The sequence below is a fragment of the Portunus trituberculatus genome, chromosome 49 (assembly GCF_017591435.1).
Source record: "Portunus trituberculatus isolate SZX2019 chromosome 49, ASM1759143v1, whole genome shotgun sequence".
Lineage (NCBI taxonomy): Eukaryota > Metazoa > Arthropoda > Malacostraca > Decapoda > Portunidae > Portunus > Portunus trituberculatus.
Window position 1 is genome coordinate 2,835,360 of NC_059303.1, and position 20,616 is coordinate 2,855,975.

Sequence of the window (20,616 nt, forward strand, 5' to 3'; positions counted from 1 at the left end):
ACGAACTGGGAATGACGTGAGACGGGGACGAGGGTGATCACCTGTGTGGATTACAGTCAATTTCTCAGCCAAACTGCAGCGAGCGACGTCCCTATACAGAAGGCGGCTCGTGACACTAGACTGGTGGCTCGCTGCCAGAGCCCCCGAAGTAAGTTTGGGGAAAATAATTCTGCGGCGTTGAGTCCATCATTAAACGAACACAACAGCCCCTGAGGAGTGAGGGTTGCATGACAATTGTTGAGGCGGCGTGAGGAACACACCTCCAGTAATAGCTGCAGAAAGAGTTGGCGTGGCGGTTCTTAGGGAAGGCAGTTAACTCGGCATGAATTAAAGATAATTGGCCTCCTCGAAATAAGCAATTAGTTACTATAACGCTTTATTTGCATAAATACCATAATGCGAGGCGACAGGCGTAAAGCGACTGTGGTCAAGAACAAGGTGGAGCCACAACAAGGTGGCGGCTTTAAGTCCAGACGAGAGGGAATGTCTCACCTGTCGACTGCGGGCTCTGTCCTCGTCCTCGCCGCCGCTGTAATAGGATCTGCCATGTGCTGAGGCAAGAGAGCAGCAGCGGTGGGTCAGCGGGCAAGACAGGCGTTACAGGAGACCCTCTTGTGGCAGCGGTCAGCAGCTGGGGTGGCGCGCGTTGGTGTGGCTCCACAGGACTCGTCGCCGCTGCCCTCCGCCACCCGCCACCACCACCACAATAGCGCTGGGTTGAACGGCAGACAGGTGGCGTGTCAGCCCCTCACACAGGGGACGTGCAAGGATCAGTTTCCAGAATTTTTTATGCAAGATATGTGACAAACTGTTGGCTCGGGCGTCTGCCCTGTCCGCTTGTTTCCCGCGCTCGTCCCTGTGCTGAGGGAACACTGGCCACCAGGTGGGGAGGGAAACAACTCGAGAAACACAAAGCAGACTCCGTGCGGCGGCGGCGATGCTGGATATGCCGTGCGTGGTGCTGCTACTACCACAGCCGCCGGTCAAGAGTTAATCAGCTGTGTGTGTGTGTGTGTGTGTGTGTGTGTGTGTGTGTGTGTGTGTGATCGCACGGCCGGCGGGCAGAAGGGCGCGGCGAGGAGGTGAGTTGGGCCAGCTAATGACACGAGCACATGAGTTACACCCACGATCATAGGAACTCCGGCGGGGGTAAGTAGGGACTTTGTGGGAGCCCGTCACCGCCCCGCCGCGGCGCTGTGGGAGCGGCGGGGCGGCGTGAGGTGGTGTGGGGCAACATCGGCTACTGAGACGCCCCGCTGGTCGCTGGTCAGGAAGGCAAAAACACTCGTGCCCACCTGGGTTTATGAGAGGACCAAAGGGTAGGGACACAGGGCACCTCCAACAACAGGGCCGCGTGTCCACTTGCCGCTCCCTCCCTCTTCCCGTCCCCTCCTTGCTGCAACACTGCTACAACACTCAGCGCCAACTTTTTCTCGTTAGTAACGATGAACACTTTGCTCGTCATAGAAACAAACTCGACACTTGGTGCTGACGCGAGCTTGAGGCCACGACAGCCGGCGCCGCGGGACACGCCTGCCTGCCCACGCCTAACCCGCCCCACATCACCTCACCCCGTCCCGCCCCGCCTCATTCGGCCGTCTCCGCCTTACTCACCATTAATAAGAGTAATTACGTGGCCTTCCCGTCCGAACGTAATGGCATATACGATTTGTTTTGCTGATTGAAAGTAGCGTGGAGCACGTTGAGTCTGGCAATACAAATAATGATTATCACCCCGCGCCCTGGCTTTCGTGTTCCTGTCGTATAAATCACCCGGTGGCACCACCCCGGAGGCTCACCGCTCGGCTACCTACCTCCCTCCCCACCGACCCGCAGGCAGACCCGCTACACGCCCTGACAGACGCTTACACAACACAACACTCCTCCACCCCCACCCACCATGCACCGCCTGTGCCTCCTTAAGGATAACCCAGAACAACACAAGCCATAAATACTAAAACATCAAACTAATACCATTACAAACAGCCCCCAGTCCTTGCGTGTGTCGCGTGGTCATCCTGGCGCCACCTGGAGGACACACCACCACACGACCCTCTCACCTGGACACCCCCTCACACCTTTCTCTCTCTCTCTGTGTTTGTCTATCAGTTAATTAAGAGAGATGAAAGGTCCGGTAAAGACAACACACGGAAGATCTCAGACACCGCTTGTTTGTACCGTTTATCGAATTATCCCTTGACTTCACTTGTTTGCCGTCAACAAAGTCAACAGAGACACCAGAGAAAACAGAGACATCGAACCACAGACGCTGCAAGGACAAAAGCGCAAAAAGTCAGCAGAAATACAACGCTCTACCTGTACACGTTAGAAAGATGAGCAAAGGGTGAGGCAAGGATAAGGCACGGGTGAAGCAAAGGTAAGACAAGGTGAGACTGGCTAGGTTAGGGTGAGATGCAGGGTAGAGGCAACGTGAGAGGAAGGGAGATGAGTTAAAGGCTTGGTAAGATAGGATGATTTGCAGGGGAAAGGCAACGCGGGAAGGAGGGAGAGTAGCAAAGGGCAAGACGAGTGGTAGGGTGAGGCAGGGAAGGTTGCAGTGTTAGAAGTAATGTGAGAAGGGCAGGATGAGGTTGAAGAGCAATATATGTTGTGGGAAGTTAGTGTGGAGAGCAGAGGGGAATAAAAGTATGAAAGATATGAATGGTGTGAAGCAGAGTAATAAAGAATGAGTGTGGGACAGGATATGGAGACCGAGAAATATTGGAAAGGAAGACTTCGATCACTAGCAAAGTCGTGAATTTAGAAAAAAAAAATGGAATAAAAAGATAAAATGAACATAAATCATGATTTTTATGGGAAAACAAACTTGCCTAAACAACATAACGAAAGATAATCAATATAAAGTATCAGAAATAAGTAAATAAGAGAAAAAAATATTTCCAGTTATCAGAGAGAGAGAGAGAGAGAGAGAGAGAGAGAGAGAGAGAGAGAGAGAGAGAGAGAGAGCGCACATGGGCGAGCTCGTCAGAAGGGAAGTAGGGGAAAAAGATAATAAGTCCACAAAGCGATGAGGACCAATTATGAGTGAAATATGTGACTTCCTGATTGAGAACACAGTGAGAACATGAACCGCAAACCACAAGCATGAACCAGACGACTTACTACAAGCACTAAATAACAAAATATGAAAAGGCATAGTAAATCAATTAACACAAACAAGATAATTGAAGAAAACACTCAGTAACCAAGCCTGAACACGCACCAGAGACAATAAAGAATCAATTAAAGAGAGGTAATGAAAGAAATAAAGACATTAAATAACAATGCATAAAAGAATAGAAAAATGATGAATAAAAAAGAGAAAAGTGTGCAAAAAACAACTTTCCATTAACAAAACTAAACGAGACAGAGACAAACCACTAAACTGTAAATAATAAAGGAAAAAAAATGAAGTGAAAATAGACAAAAAAAGAAGAAAAAAAAAATTCAATCATATTTACTGACCAAAGCATCCGAAGCTCAAGACGGACCAAAAGTGATGTAAACAAACCGATGCGTAACTGTACCGGGGGAGGAGATGGTACTTCCTTCCACTCTTCCTCGTCTTAAAGGTAGAATCACCGGTTTTATTACACACTCTCTCCGCCTGCCGCGTATAATTCATAAAGCGTAAAATATATGCTTGGGGAGATTAATGGATCCTGGGTTGTAAGGAGGCTGAAGGAAGGAAGGACGGGGGGGAGGATGGGAGGATAGGAGGAAGAGAGGGAGGGAGGAGGCGGGGCTAAGGCTAGACGGGTTGTTCCTCCTCCTCCTCCTCCTCCTCCTTACCACCTGCCTTCATGCAACACTGACGCAAGGTAAAGTAGTGCACATGTTTTCGCGCCTATGCAACACAAATCAGCGCAACACATCGGCGGCGCAAGGGCAGACTCGTAAAAAGTTGCCTTATATTTACTGTCAGTTATTCTTAGACAATGGAGAAAAATGTTACAAGGAAAAAAAGAAAGCAGCACACACAGGTGGAGAAAAGAATGTTGTGAGGAAGTTATCACGAAGATTCCAGTTTCGTTTAATGGTTCAATTAAGAAGAGGAAGAAGCAAAAGCAGAAGAAGAAGAAGAAGAAGAAGAAGGAAAAGGAGAAGAAGAAGAAGAAGAAGAAGGAGAAGGAGAAGGAGAAGGAGGAGAAGGAGAAGGAGAAGGAGAAGAAGAGAAGGAGAAGAAGGAGAAGGAGAAGGAGAAGGAGAAGGAGAAGGAGAAGAAGAAGAAGAAGAAGAAGAAGAAGAAGAAGAAGAACAAGAAGAAGAACAAGAAGAAGAACAAGAACAAGAACAAAAAAGAAGAACAAGAACAAGAAGAACAAGAACAAGAAGAACAAGAAGAAGAACAAGAAGAACAAGAAGAACAAGAAGAACAAGAACAAGAACAAAAACAAAAGAAGAAGAAAAGAAGAAGAAAGAATAATAATAAGAACAACAACAACAAAAACAACAAGAAGAGAGAGAGAGAGAGAGAGAGAGAGAGAGAGAGAGAGAGAGAGAGAGAGAGAGAGAGAGAGAGAGAGAGAGCACATCCAGTCTGACAAACAAGACATAATGACTGACACATACAAAAAGAGGGAGGCAGTGACGAAGATAGAGTTGAGCAAACAGACAGACGTACAAAAGATCACTAGTACATACTTTAGTCATTGCATTGTAACCACTTAAGTTTCTCTTGCCACAAATAATCCACAATACTCTGTCCCGTTGTATAATTTGCTTCACAACGAGACATTTATGATAATTCAATGTATATGTTTGCGGTGCTTTACATATATCTTTATTGATTTGTTTACTCACTCACTCACTCACTCAATTGTACTCACAAGGACATTTTCTCTCTCTATCTAACTCTCTCTCTCTCTCTCTCTCTCTTCAACATCCACTTAACTTGTGACCTTTCTGTGAATGTAATTATTATAAACACACAGTAGGAATATCAATTGTTCGCTTTCTCTCGGTTACAACACAAATTTTATCGTTGCTGAAAGAAAAAAATATAGGTAAACATGCAGACACATACACGAGTCATTAATATGGACCTACATAAAGAAAGACATACAGACAGATGTAGAAACAGACAGACAGACAATCAAATGTACGTTAAACCCTTTTCTTTACCTATTTCCTCAGACACATTCTATTATTTTCTCCTCTTAACCTTGCCTATTATAGTCCTCCAGGAATAACCAGACTTTTTTTTTTCATTCACAACTGACACGTCATTTCCTATCTCCGTGTGACATTTACCATTAATATATCACTCCCCCCGCCCCCCAAAAAAAACACCACATAATATCCTTGTTATTGTCCTTTAAATAACTTTCATCACTCCATCCTCTCTCTTTCATTATATCTTATTTCTCCTATTCTTATTTATTTCTCCGTCTCTTCCGCCTTTTTAATCCATCTCTCTCATTAGAACAATCTCTCCTTTTCATAATTCTTTAAACATTTCCCAGCACTCAATCATCTTTCTTTAATTAGCCACTCCTCTAACTCCTCCTTTCTTCCCTCTATTCCTCCTTTTTCCTTCCTCCTCTTCCACCTCTTCTTCCTTAACCCAAACCCACACACAATATAATTTTTGTCAGTGACCTTTAAATAACCCTAATCACTCCATCCTCTTTCTTTTATTATCTGCTCCTCTTACTCTTAACCATTAATAGTCACCCATCTTATTTCCTTCCTTAGCTACTACTCTTACTCCTTGTCTTGCTTCTCCTCTTCCTTAACCCTTCTCTTCATTCCCTCCCTCGCTCCCATCCATGTCCACTGTGAAAACCTTATTGATAGTTCATTTCCTGTTATTACCTGGCGATTTGCCGTGTTAGGGAGCGATTTTTCGGACATTACAATACTTCAGCGGGCGAGGCGTGCCGGGCTGACTGATTGCTTCTTTCACACGTACAGGGGACAGGCGGAAGGAGTGATTGTGGTCCCGCTGAGGCCCCACTGTAGCATGTGACCGTGATGGATCTCCTTCAGGGTATAGACTGGTGGTTATTAAGAGCTAGAGAGTAAGATGGAAAGGTGTGTGTGTGTGTGTGTGTGTGTGTGTGTGTGTGTGTAGGGATGGCAGGTGGTTCGGAAGTAAAGAAAGAGGAGTTATAGTGAGAAAATAACCTAATACATACTGATTATCTAAAGACGTGTTTGTGTGTGTGCGTGTGTGTGCTCGTGTGTGTGAGGATTGCCACAGGGGGTCTTGGCAATAGAGGAAGAGGAGATATGGTAGAAGAATAATCTGTAAGTGATACACGCTGAAGAATAGTTTATAAAAAGTAAAATATGATAATCACTCGGAGAATTAGACGAAGAATGAAGTTGAACAGGAAAGCAGAATAAGATTGAAAGAACAATAATCACATGAAATGGAGATGATAAAGATAACAATATGAATACGAGAAAATTTGGTCAAGAGTAAGAAACTATAAAAAAAATGTAGTAAAAGAAAATACAAGAATAATAAAAAAACAATCACAATAAAGTCGATTAACTGTGAAAGAACAAAAAAAACACAGTATAAAAAGAAGAAAAAAAAAAAGAAAATAGAAAATGAGAATAGAGACTGAAGGGTCGATTAAGAATGAAAGAACAAAAATCACAAGGCAAAAAGACATAATAGTAGGTATTACAATTGAAGAATAAGAATAAGAATAATAACAGGAAACTTGAATGAGAAGTAAGAAAAAAATATATACACGAGGCATGAAACTATTCACATAAGAAAGCTGTGTGTGTGTGTGTGTGTGTGTGTGTGTGTGTGTGTGTGTGTGTGTGTGTGTGTGTGTGTGTGTGTGTGGCTACTCTAAGATCACATGAGAAATACGAACGCCAGAATAACAACTGCAAAAAAGAAAACAAGAAGAAAAAAAAAAGAAATATCTCTCAGCTTACATGAGCAAAAAAGTCTGCCAGTATCAAAATCAAAACAAACAGACCAAAACGCATTCCTGGTCGGCAGAGAGAGAGAGAGAGAGAGAGAGAGAGAGAGAATGGATGCAGCAGGAATGTGAATGCCCCGCTATCCCATCCCTCACATTTCCCATCGTTGCAGTTCATACCATCCTCCTTCCCCCCTTCCTCTCCCTCTCTCTCTCTCTCTCTCTCTCTCTCTCTCTCTGCCCGCCAGGTGTGTGTGTGTGTGTGTGTGTGTGTGTGTGTGTGTGTGTGTGTGTGTGTGTGTGTGTGTGTGTGTGTGTGTGTGTGTGTGTGTGTGTGTGTGTGTGTGTGTGTGTGTGTGTGTGTGTGTGTGTGTCTAGCTCGACCTACCTGACGCAGAAGTGATCTCATTTATCCGATGCAACACTGACAACAACAACAAAGGCGAGGGAACCAGATAGATAACCCGAGGCGCCCGCTGAGCAGATGAACTGATGCCTCAGCTACTGTGGCGGGAGAATGGTCCACCCGGAGAGAGAGAGAGAGAGAGAGAGAGAGAGAGAGAGAGAGAGAGAGAGAGAGAGATGGTGGGGGTATTAGGTGGGTGAATACTAATAATTTGGTTAGAAGTTGCGATAGTAGTAATAGTAGTAGTAGTAGAGTAGTAGTAGTAGTAGTAGTAGTTGCAGTGATATAATGACAACAAATACAACGATAACAATAGTAGTAACAGGAACAGCAGCAGCAGCAGTAGCAACAGTACTCACACCACCAACAACACCACCACCACTACTAGTTAAAACAAAACAAACTTAACAGGAGCACTCATTCAGAAGTATTGGGAAAACATAGCATAAACGGATACAGAAACAGAAACAGCAGCAGTAGTAGCAGCAGCAGCAGTAGCAGTAGTAGTAGTCACAAGATCAGATCGGTATCAGCGCGGCATTCTGCAGGTTATGGACACTAACAACACATCGCTACCGCCAACCACGAGGCGCACCGGAATAAAGTGTAATTTGTGTGTCAACAACTCGAATATCTAGTAACAGGAACGTTACAGACGACTCGCATAAAGAAAGGCAACGAGCGAACGACCAGCTTCCCGGGAGTTGAGATAGGAGAGAAGGTGAGAGTGAGGGGGAAGGGTAAGGGTGAGGGAGAGAGGAAAGGAAAAGTAAGGCAGGAGAGTGAGGGAGTAAGATGGAAAGGAGAGAGGAATGGGAAAGAGAGTGAGGGTGAGTGAAGGGGAAGGCGAGTGAGAGAGGAAAAGAAAAGTAAGGTAGGAGAGAGGGAGGGTGATAGGAGAGGAAAGGAAGGAAAGTAGGTTGGAAATAAGATGGAACTGAGAAAGGAAAGAGAAGGGTGAAAGAAGGAAGGGAAAGGAAGAAACCAATGGAGAGACGGAGGATAGAAATGAAGGAAAGAGAAGATGAAAGTACAAGTGAAGAAGAAAGGAACAGAAAATATGCAAGACAAGGAGCAAAGGAGAGAGAGACAAAAAAAAAATGAAGGAGATAAAAGTAAGCCAGCAACAAAGAGCCACAGAAAAATATGAGATTGGTAGGGAAAAAAAACAGGAAAAACAAAATGAAAGAAAACACGAAGATACAAACCAACCTTAACACATATGTACGTATCAACAAGATTAAGTTTCTGTCTCCTCTCCATAATTAAACTTCCAGTGAATGGTGAGGAGCGAAGAAAACTTTTCAACACAACCACCACCATCACCACCACCACCACATCACTTCACTTCACTTCATCCTCCTGCACTTCTCTTCCCTCCCTTCCCTTCAGTAACTCCTCGCCCTGTCGCATGGATGTAAATATTTGAGCGCTGGATACAAGAAAACGACCCAAGAAGATACTCCGCCTCACCACTCACGCCATAATTTGCAGGACAAGCTGATGAGTGCGTCACAAAAAGAAAACTCCACTTCTTCCACTTCTGCAACAGGTTTGGGTTGTGTTCAGCCTCGGCCTCCATCTTGTTCTTTTCCAGGGAGATAAGTGGTCATTTTTTCCTCGCCATGACCAAGACAAGGACCCAAATTACAGCAGGGGGGTGGTAGGAGAGGCAGGGCTGGATGGGGAAGGACTTGGTTGGAGGGATAGGAGTAGGAGGAGCAGGAGGAGGAACGTGGTAGATGGAAGAATGGCAGGGGGTAGGGAGAGGGAACAGGGGTGAGGGTGAAAGAGGTTGGTAGGGAGATTGTAAGGGTGATGAAGATAGGAAGAGTAATTGCAAGGATGAGAGGAGACAGGGTGGTAACACTGCCAAGGGAGGAAAGGGAGATGCAGGAGTAAAGGAAGAGGTGGAGAAAGAGGAGGAGGAAAAGGAAGAGTGGGAGGAAAAGAATCTTGTGGAGAGACGTGGAAAGGAATGAAACGTTACATTGCCTTCACCGCTACACACACACACACACACACACACACACACACACACACACACACACACACACCCTTCATTTTCCTCCAACTCGTGCAAGTCTCACAAAAAACTGTCTTCTCCTCCTCCTCCTCCTCCTCCTCCTCCTCCTCCTCCTCCTCCTCCGCCTCTTCCTCTTCCTCTTCCTCTTCCTCCTCCTCCTCCTCCTCCTCGAATCAAATCCAGAATTATTATCATTATTCCTTCCCCCAAAAAGATCCGAGCCCCAGTGATATAAACTCCCCCACCACCACCACCACCACCACCACCACTACTACCACCGCCGCCACAACCACAAACACACATCTATCGCGCCACAATACCGCCCCTTGCCGCACTGGTACTCGGGCACAAGGCGGGTAATTGCACCGTTTGGCAAGTCTAGTACCAGGAGTTGACTTGCTTTCCGCCGCGCTGAGCCTTGAGCGAGACTTAAAGCGACAACGGCAATCATACCACGAGCTATATTCTGCGACAATAAATCTGCGTCGAAATTAGGGTTTGGAGTGCACATTTTGCGATCTGTTCTCTTGATAATTTGGGCCGCACTCCACGCCACACTACATATGCGCCTGGCTCTATCTTTCCCCCTTGCACTCACACCACTAGGACTTGACGGGGCAGACGAGAGCTCCTCATTAGCTGCCACCAATCTGCTCTGGTCAGTGGTGGTGGTGCTGAGGTAATATGGCCTCTTGATTTCGTTTATTCCTTTATCATACTTTTCATTAAGCCACGTTCACCGACATACCTCCCTTGGTTTATCCCTCTCCTTGCCTCACTCCGCCACTACCACCACCTTGTCGCACCACCACCATTGTCTCCCTCCATCCCGCCTCGACACACTGCCTTTCCTCCACCGCGGCCTCCTGTACAATCTGAACGCCTTCATCTCCCTCCTCCGTCCCCCTTTCACTTTTTAAAACGCGATGATGCTACGCTACACTCACTAAACACACCTCTGCTTGCTACACACATCCCCTAAACACCCATCGCTTTGCCGCACACCGCCTACACCCCACTACACCTGCACGGGCTACACACGGACTTTACCTAATACTCCCTCCCTCTGCCGGCGCCTTTCACCGCCCAGAATGGCCCCTAAAAGCATATTCCCCGAAACCCGTTCTCAGGGCGGCCACCAGTCGTCCATCGCCGGGCAATTGCAAGGCTGTGCCGCAGTGATATCCAGGTTCGCCGGAATAATTGGCGTGTAATGACACGTTTTACCCACCGTCCTAGCAGCTTATTGGCTGGTTGGGCTGGTCACGTGATCCCGGCCTCCGTGACAGTTACCAATCATGTGTCTGTCTTCCTGCGTGCCGCTGTCCAACGTGTATTACCGCGGATTCTGAGAGGCGCTGCCATTAATCAAGAGTTTCTCGCCGTGCATAGCGAAGCGGAGGGACCCTCGCTGGGGGCTGGGGGGCAGGCGACGCTCAGGCGACAATGATAACTTTGCATTGAATCTATTGCGCGAGAGTTTACAGCAATGGTGTTTGTGGCAAGACTTTTCGAGGCGACCGTCTGGCGGGGCCTCGATGCAGCAGCTTGTCTATGGAAGGAAGAGGCGAGGCCACGATTGGTCTGCGTGGGAGGGAGGGAGGAGGAGAGGATGAGAAAGGGGGCAAGAAATGTAGGAGGAAAAGGTGACGAGATGGGAAGATATTTGAGTCAGAGGAAGGAGGAGAGAAGTGGAGAAAATGGAAAATGTATGAGAGAGAGAGAGAGAGAGAGAGAGAGAGAGAGAGAGAGAGAGAGAGAGAGAGAGAGAGAGAGAGAGAAGGGCGGTGACCAGACTGTTTTCACCAAGTCCAGTGATCGATGCGGCTTGGTTACGGAGCGCCGCGATAAGGGAAGGGGAGGGGGAAGGGTCCGGAAGGGCTGGAATAATATTAAACAGGAGTTTGTATCCGGTGGACGCGATTATCCCAGACATTTTGTGACCGTCATGGCGGCTGGAGAGTAGAAGGAGGAGGAGGAGGAGGAGGAGGAGGAGGAGGAGAGGAGATGGAAGAGGAGAGGTGGAGTAGTAAGGAGCATGTGGACGTCTGGAAATGTGGAAATGTATTGTGTTTACGTGTTGGTTCAATATGGAAGTGAGGCATCATCTTTTTGTGGAAATGTTACCGAGTTTAATAGTCAGTAATGAGAGGACTGAAAGGATTAATGTCAAATGCCACGGCAATAAACTGTTCTCCTCTCCTCCTAAACTCCTCCCCCTCCTCGTCCCTCCCGCACCTCACAGCATACAAACAGTTCCCTTTTTCTCCTTCTTCTCTACCTCCCCATCTCCCCCTTCACTCATCCGTCTCTCCCCTTCCCAGACCACTCCTCGTCACCCCTTCCTCTTCCCTTCCTTACTCTGCTCTCCTCCCCCTCTCCTCCTCCTTTTCATCCTCCTCCCTCTCTCTATCCATCACTGATACTCAAAACAGGAATTAAAATCGAGACAAAATTTACTGATACTCACAATTATATTCTTCCTACGCAGAATATTACTGATTCACTGGAAACGTATTTATTGTAACGGTGAATACACACACACACACACACACACACACACACACACACACACACACACACACACACAATGTACCTCTAAACACCTACACACAAACACACACCTGCACAAACACAAATACCTACCTTCGCAGCTCAGGTAATAATGACAACGAGGCCATTTGACATCTAATTAAGTCTACGAAACCATTTATTTCCCTCCCCGCCACCGCCACCCAGACAATCCCGATCACCATTGGCCTGAACTCCGCCTCATCTCATCTTCAACACCTAATTTTGTCCCCGGGAACAATCGGTAATTTGATTAGACCTTTAATTACCCACCCGAATGCATTAACGACTCTAAACACATTACGCCTTACGAGTGTCATTACCATTAAATCGCAGTTCTATTATTTTAATGGCTCGTAATTTTTAACCCGACGTTTTATTCTGGCATTTACAGACATCATATTTGTAAAGGAATTAGCTGGGTCTGAATTAACAAAAATTGGAAACTCAGATAGAAATGCCTATATGCACGGAGGAGGAGGAGGAGGAGGAGGAGGAGTAGGAGGAGGACTGTTTATTTTTATCCCTCCTTTCTCCCTCCTCTCCCTCCTTCCTTCTCCTCCTCATTTAACAAGGACTCTTTTCCTGTTAAACTTTGCATATTTGTACCAGAACGGAGATAAAACTGAGGATTTTGTTAGTTTTACTGGATGTGGAGCGCAACAACAACAGCAACAACAAAAACAACGATAACAATAACAAAAAGACAAATAGATCAGACTAATAACATGCGTAGAATTCTCGTTTCCAAAGCACATTTAGAGATAATTGTATTTGATCACACACTCCGTACACATCAAACTGGCAAATATTACATGATGCTCAAGAGTCTATTTGGTCTAAACATTCATGGTTTATTTATGTTAATGGCGCAGCAAGACTCAATCAGCATATTATTAAACCCTGATTACTCAGCGATACGAAGCAACAGTCATGTGTGCTAATAGGATTTATAGAGGTTTGTGTACACGTGGGATTATTGTTATCATCATCATTACCAGAGTTGTAGTAATAGTGGTGATGGTAGCAGTAGTAATAGAAGTAGTGGTGGTGATTGTAGTGGTTTCTTCTCTCTCTCTCTCTCTCTCTCTCTCTCTCTCTCTCTCTCTCTCTCTCTCTCTCTCTCTCTCTCTCTCTCTTACCATCACTTTTCTATCATCGTTCTCTTTCTTCTCACATCTCTCACTTTTTACCTCTTCCCATTCATTAAATTACCTTTCCTCTTCATTCTATCCATCCCTTCCTTTCTCATACGGAATGCTTTCCTTCTCTCATCCTCTCTTTTCTCTCTCATCTATCTTCTTTATCATTTTCACCCTCTCTATCTGTTCCATCCATCTTTCTCTCTCTTCTATCGCCTTCTTTTCCCTTCGCTTTCTGATCCTTTCCGCGGGTGGCTCCTTCGCAGGTTCCCCGTGGAGGTCCCAGCGGCGGACAAGCATAATACTGTTGTCGGTGGAGCTGTCACCTCGCGGGGCGTCTCCCAGGCCCCATCAGTAGATAATGACGCGGCGGGGCTGGGGTGCGTCGCGGCCCTCTGCACAATACACCTTCCCCCTACCACCCTCCCTGTCCCTCGCCCCGGCCTGGATATGGATAAAAAAGAGGCAAAAGATACACCGTTCAAGCGCACTGAGAGGACATACACACATAGGGACATACACAGAGGGACGCCCGCTCTTAAAAGGCTGGACGACAAATTGGGACGTACAATTAGGATTACTCGTGTCAGGGCTGGCCGTAATATCCTTTGAAGAGCGAGGCCCTCACCGCCGGAGACGCTGTAGGAGATTTAGTAGTGAGGCGTGAACGGAGAGACGCTGCAGGTAGGCGTTTCTTACAAGAGTTCGTGGTATTTGTCGAGTTTTCTTCTAGGTATTAAGCTACAATTGCTGTACTTATAGTTACAATTATCACTATCTAAAGTTATAAAGTAAGTAGTGATTCGAAAGGTTAGTATCTGCGTGTAACTTCGTGTTTGTTCATGCTGTTCTTCACCTGAGGCGGGATTAGTTAAGGCAAGAGTTATTGTTCTCAGTCACGCTATACTTGTGGAGAATACAGGTGAATTAAGGTGAGTAATGGACGGGAGAGGAGTCTGAGAGGTGAGGATATGAATGTATCGAGGTGAGGAGCTGCGTAGTGCACGGGGAGACGGAGGCAAGGGAAGGGAGGGGAGACGGGGCCAGGTGGTCAGAGGCAAGACTCAGAGGGATGCGCACACACACACACACACACACACACACACACACACACACACACACAAAGATCCACTACCCATGAAGAGTAATTATTTTCATCCGGTGTTGAGCCGAAGGGTGTTGAGGAGTGAGCAGGATGCCTCCCTCCTTCCTCCTCTCCCCGCCCCTTCCCTCCCCACAAGGATCCTAGGTATCCTTAGGGACGTCCCGCCGAGTTCTTCCCGGTCTATAATCCCCTTAAAAGCTCCTTCGACGCGACTGTAAACATCATCCTCCGCAAACTGGGACATTCAGAGACAGGGAAACATGTCCTGAATGTCTCTGTGTCCTCATCCTCGTGAGGGGGTCGAGAGGAAAGCTCAGGGGCTCAGAGCTCAGGGTTCTCGATCTCGTGCTTTTGTTCTCTTATGGCTTCTCTTGACGGGGAAAAAAATTGACAGGAGGAATGAAGGAAAAGTCCCTCTACTCCCCCTCCTCCTTCCTATGTCCCTCTTCTCTCTCTCTCTCTCTCTCTCTCTCTCTCTCTCTCTCTCTCTTGTTCCCTTTCCCTCCATCCCTTCCCCTTCACCCCCACCGTGACTAAAGCTTGTAAAAATAGTTCCATTATGAGCCCCGTCTCTCCTCTCCTAACTAAGACATCCTCGTTAGACTCGCCGCGCCTCCAATACTGCTGCGTTCCTGGCTGCTCTCCGGGCCTGCCATACTCTTTGAGGTTTGGAAATATCTGCTGAACAATGCCTGAGTACTTCCACATCTTTCTGATATCAAGTTGTGTATCTATTGGCTTTTTTTTACTAATGGCATCGTTGTATTGAACTGAATTATACTAAACTTGCTTGTTATTCTTATGTGATTTGTGAATCTTTTGAATTTCATGGTTGTTATAACTACAAGCTTCATTTTACTGGCAAACTTATAGCTATAGTGAACTTTCTTGTTTTGTTGATAATTTCTTTTAAGTGGTTCCAGTTTTACTTGTATAATCTATGAATCTTCTATGTTATTTAGATTACATCCACTAATAATATCATTGGTCGATCTTGTGATGGTGGAAATCCAGTGTGTTCTAATGATATATTCCATAAGTACACATTTACAGTTCTACTTATGTAACTCGTGAATACTTGAGCAAGGATAAACTTTTCTATCTTTTTGCATATATTTTTCTTACTTTTTAGCGGTGTAAAGTAACTGCCGTGAGTCTCAAGATCCTTCCTTTCTTAATACAAGATAATGTTCCGTATGAGTCACATCTTTTCTTCCTTCCTCCCATTTTCATTTTCTTTAATCTTCTCTCCCTCTTCCTTCCATATCTCCCCTTCCCTCCATTACACCCTTCCTTCCCCTCCGGCCCCTCGTCAAGACTGCTGATTACTGGTCATTAATATTTCCTATTTCTGTGATTACATTAAAGAACCTCCCTTCCCCTCCACCACCACCTCCTCCTCCTCCTCCTCTTATTTCTCCTGCAGGGAAAGGCTCGCCATGGGGATACAAGGTAATCCATTTTCATTCCAGTTGTCCCTGTCCTTGTGGCGAGGCTGACTGGGTGGTGGTGTTGTTGTTTTTTTTTTTTTCTTTATATTATCGAAGATGAACACTTTTCTATATTTGGCTTTTTTATGATCGTTACTTGACAAAAAAAGGGTCAATAACAGAAACCTGAGGAGACACATAGAGAGAGAGAGAGAGAGAGAGAGAGAGAGAGAGAGAGAGAGAGAGAGAGAGAGAGAGAGAGAGAGAGAGAGAGAGTCATCATTATCTTCATTCTTAGATTTGGCATAACAAGCACCATTACCAATCGATATATATTACTGTTACTTCCTTTTATTTCTGTTTATTTGGAACTGGCACTTGACATCAAAACTTATATAGAAGACAACAATCATCATCATTATTACTATTACCATCATTATCCACCCATCGTATTGCGTGACGTCTGCAAGATCACAAAGGCCTTCACTGTGTTTTTCTTTTCTCTCCTTGCTCCCTCTCCTGGTTTACGGCCGAGCCACACGCCACTGCTGTCCATCCTGCGGGGCGGCGACGCTCCTCACGATTGGCTCCTATGGCAACGTCATCATTATTGCTTTGTTAGTGTTCTAGCTAAGAGGAAAACCAATCACTTGCTACCGTTTTCTCTCCATGATGTTCGTGTAGGTTTCTTCGTTAGTAATGACATGCTTTACTTTTAAATCTTGGTCTTGATTCTTATTGTTTATTATTATCTTTGATTTATCGCTTGTTTAGTCGTTTCTGGGAGAATGTAAAGGTTGTAGTGTTTTTTTTCTTTTTCTTTTCTTTTTTCTAGCCTCAGTATCAAGATGCTTTAGTTTAATCTCTTAATTTTGTTCTTGGCATTTTTTCCACGTTCATTTGTCACTCATTTGCTTTTTTTTTACCTCTCTCTCTCTCTCTCTCTCTCTCTCTCTCTCTCTAATGAATGTAGAGTTAGTAAGATTTGTTTTTATCGCCCCGTTAGCAACAAGATCGTTAACTTCAGTGTCTTGACTTTCATTCCTGCTTTGTCGTTCATTGTTTCTCAGTCGTTTATTTAATTTAGAGAAAAAAAAAGTAGTAAGATTTGCTTTATAACGTACCTACGAAAAACAAAATCGCAATTAATGAGTAGATAAGTAAATTGAATTGCAAAATTGTAAATAGATAAAAAATAAGGCGACTGAGAAACAAAACAAAACAAAAAAATAAAAAATATATAAATAACTAGAAACGAAAACATGAACACAGAAATCAAACCCGTAAACAAGGTAAGTCCATTCCAATAAACAATCGAAGACCGGCAAGCGCGTAACAAACATTCCAAGATGCTCCTCCTCAACATACCAGGCGGCGCACGTCACCTCGCCATCGTAACATTGCCTAAGCCTCATGACGTCACAAGCTGCTCTCCCCGCGTCCTCTACCCAGTCCTGCCCAGCCTGCCGTCACCACGCTCTTGAGGCCGCCCGCCGTAACCCAAGTGCACCTGAAGGCTGTGTGCTGCGTCCCTCGCCTCCCACTGCCCGCCACCTCGCTATCTCCAGCAGACAAAGGTGCAGGAGACAGACCAGCCTTTATTGGGGGTCCTTAAGGGCGGGAGTCTGACACAATCTCAAGCTGATTTCCCCCTTATGATCAGCGGCTGACAGCTGGAGTGTAAAAAGTGGCTCGTAATATCCCTCTGCCCTCGTCATCCTCTCTCTCTCTCTCTCTCTCTCTCTCTCTCTCTCTCTCTCTCTCTCTCCTTGTCAATGTGTTTTTTTATTAGTCTATTTGATTCGTGTTGATTTGTTCTTTGTTTCTGTTCATTTGCTAGTTATTTTTGTTCATTTGTAAAAAAGAAAAGGTTAAGAGTTAGTCTCTCTCTCTCTCTCTCTCTCTCTCTCTCTCTCTGTCAGTCAGTCCTTGCCGACAGTCTTCTCCAACTCTCATCTCCCGCTTGACCCTCCTCCTGCTCCTCGTCCTACTCCTGCTTCTCCTCCTCCGCGCCTTGTTACATTACATGAAGTGAAGGCGAATGATCTGTGTCAGCGTAAATGGGTGAGTCTTGCTACATTGAGGCTACAAGCACCACCTCGTCACAAGCCCCTAAGCGACTGATAAAAGGACTAGGGGAGAGGTGCTAACTGTCGAGATGCTGACTGGGAAGTGGTGGTGGTTGTGGTGGTGTAAGGATGCCTGCAGTGATAGTGGTGATGACATGCTTGTGAAGGATGAGACTCTTGGTGTGGTGAGTCGTGGTGGTGATGTATGTTGGTGTTGGTGGTGGTGATAAATATATGGTGAGTTTGTGTGTGGTGGTGGTGGTGGTGGTGGTGGTGTCTGAAGTGGTGGTGATATGCTGAAGATATGTAAAGTGATATTTTCTTAACTAAGCTCGATAAATAAAAGAAAAAATATATATCTATTTATTTTATTCTTCAGCTTTATCATGATTTAAAATATACATTCTTTTTTATTATGTTTTTAAGCTTCATATGAATTTCCAATGTTACGGCATGGTGACTTTTTGCACATTCTCTTATTTTTCTCCTCATTATATATTTTCATGAATTATATTACCCATGTCACTGAGATAGATAAGAAAAAAAAAAACTATCATTCATTAATCAAGAAACACTTATCAATCACCATTACTCTACAACAAAACTCCTTAAAATATTCTATACCTTTAAATCACCCAAACATTCACAGTACTAGAACCAGGACGTGGGGACATTAGCAATCACTCCCCCCTTCCCTCAACACACACACACACACACACACACACACACACACACACACGAGGCTCGATAAGGTCCCTCACAAGTCTATAATATCGGGATTGCTTTGTTTCCCTCTGTATCGAAGGTTATCGGCATCACATAAAATGGTCTCTTTGTTGGAGGCTGTGGAGTGAAGGGAGAGGAAGTGGTAAAGGGAGGGGGGCGAGAGAGAAGTGACGGGGTACTTACTTTTGTGGCGGGAAATGGGGGACGCTGGACCATTGGTAGTAAGGAGTGAGTGGTGAATGCTAATGTAAGTAGTGGTAGTTTTAAGGTAAGGGAGGTGCTGGGACGGGATGCTGGGAGATTCAATGGTAAGCAGTGAAGAGTGAGGTACTGTGAAGCTAAAAACTAAAGGATACTGTGACGAAAAGGAATTTTAAGATGACACATGATAAGAAAAACAAAAAAAGGGATACTGGTGCTATAGAGATAAAAGACACCACAGGAATAAATATATAGATAAATAAAAACACAATGAGAAATAAATGAGAACAAGACGATAAAAGTCCTGAAAGAGACAAGACGTTGGGTATAGAAAGAGAAGATATGGTGGAGCTCAGAGAAAAGAGGAGGAGGAGGAGGAGGAGGAGGAGGAGGAGGAGGAGGAGGAGGAGGAGGAGGAGGAGGAGGAGGAGGAGGATGGAGATGAGAGGCAAGGAAGGTGCATGCTGGAGGGTTAGTGAGGGCATGCATTCGTCTCTGCTTGGGGCTTGATGACTATCTGATCCACGCGGGACCGTAACTTCGCTCCGCTGGTAAAATAAGACGATCCCACATATGTTAAAAAAAAAGGGACGAGATTCGGGCCAGAAAATATGACGTGGTTGAAATGAAACAGAACGATGAGCGCCAGAATCTCCGACAGCCTGGGGAAGAAAAGGCAGTTGAGCTCCTCTTCTGACTGAGTGACGGCACGACCCTACAGAAGGAGACGCCGAAGGAGAGAGATACATAAGGAAAAGCTAGGAGTGATAGGGCACTCTCATAAATTTAGATTGTTCTTAAGTAAACATTTTCTTCCTCTTCTTCGTCCTTCTTTTCCGTTTTCTCGTTATCTATTTTCCTCTCTTCATCTTCTGTGTATGCATGTTTTTTCTTCTTCTTTACTTAACGAGTCTACAATGAAAATAAACGTGTTAGATATTAAAGAGGAAAAACTTTGACATGTGGTATTAGAGCGCAAAAGTTTTATTATTATTATTATTATTATTATTATTTATGCTTTATTATCATTGCTACTATTATCATCATTACTCGTTTTCCCTTCTCTTCTAAACCCCAACACATACACCACTCAAAAACTGTAAAGACTCCTTACAAACCCTCAGATCACTTAGGAACCGTCATAGCTTAACCTTCCTCAACCGTACCCGTCCTTATCTCAGTCCTCCCCGAGCGACAAATGACAAGAATCGACTCAAACAATGCTAAAGTCACAAGGAAATAGCCATGTGTTTACAGCCACTGAAAAACACCTCATTTAGCCCCGAGGCATCCATACACAGCTGGTTGAGACAGAATTTGCCTTCGGGGAGAGGAGGAAGAGGAGGAGGAGTTAAATGGAAGGAGAAAGAAGAGTACAGGGTATGGAAGGGAGGAGGGGATGAAAGGGGAATGTAAAAGGGGGGAAGTATACGAAAAAATCAGCGTATGGAGGATGTTCTACAAGGGCGTCTGTGTTGTGGATCGATAATCTATAAAGTGGGACAAAGTGTGTGTGTGTGTGTGTGTGTGTGTGTGTGTGTGTGTGTGTGTGTGTGTGTGTGTGTGTGTGTGTGTGTGTGTGTGTGTGTGTGTGTGTGTGTTGGTAGACGGAGGGACGTGGAGAAAAATGACTGGCTAGAGAAATGTTTTATGTTGAAGAGAAATCATACAGAGAGAGAGAGAGAGAGAGAGAGAGAGAGAGAGAGAGAGAGAGAGAGAGAGAGAGAGAGAGAGAGAGAGAGAGAGAGAGAATAAACATAATTACGTAGAACACTAGATAAACCAAAACAAATAACCATAAAGAGAGAGAGAGAGAGAGAGAGAGAGAGAGAGAGAGAGAGAGAGAGAGAGAGAGAGAGAAAGAGAGAGAGAATAGTAATAATGCCCCATGAGCTTTCCCCTTCCTCCCCTGCCCCAAGACCCCAGCAAATGACTGTCAGGGTTGAGGGTCGAGAAGAAAAATCAATAAAAGACAAAGAGTTGGCTACAAATATTAACCCTATAATCTGTGCAGGCAGTGGGGGAGAGAAGGGGAGGGAGGGAGAGAAAG

The 20,616-nt window shown here is 45.2% G+C and overlaps 1 protein-coding gene across 1 annotated transcript in view; it reads right to left on the minus strand.

The window, feature by feature from the left end:
- The window catches only part of LOC123499081 (dachshund homolog 1-like), a 74,414-nt gene that overhangs the window by 39,218 nt on the left and 14,580 nt on the right, over nucleotides 1–20,616 (minus strand). The window lies entirely within an intron of this gene.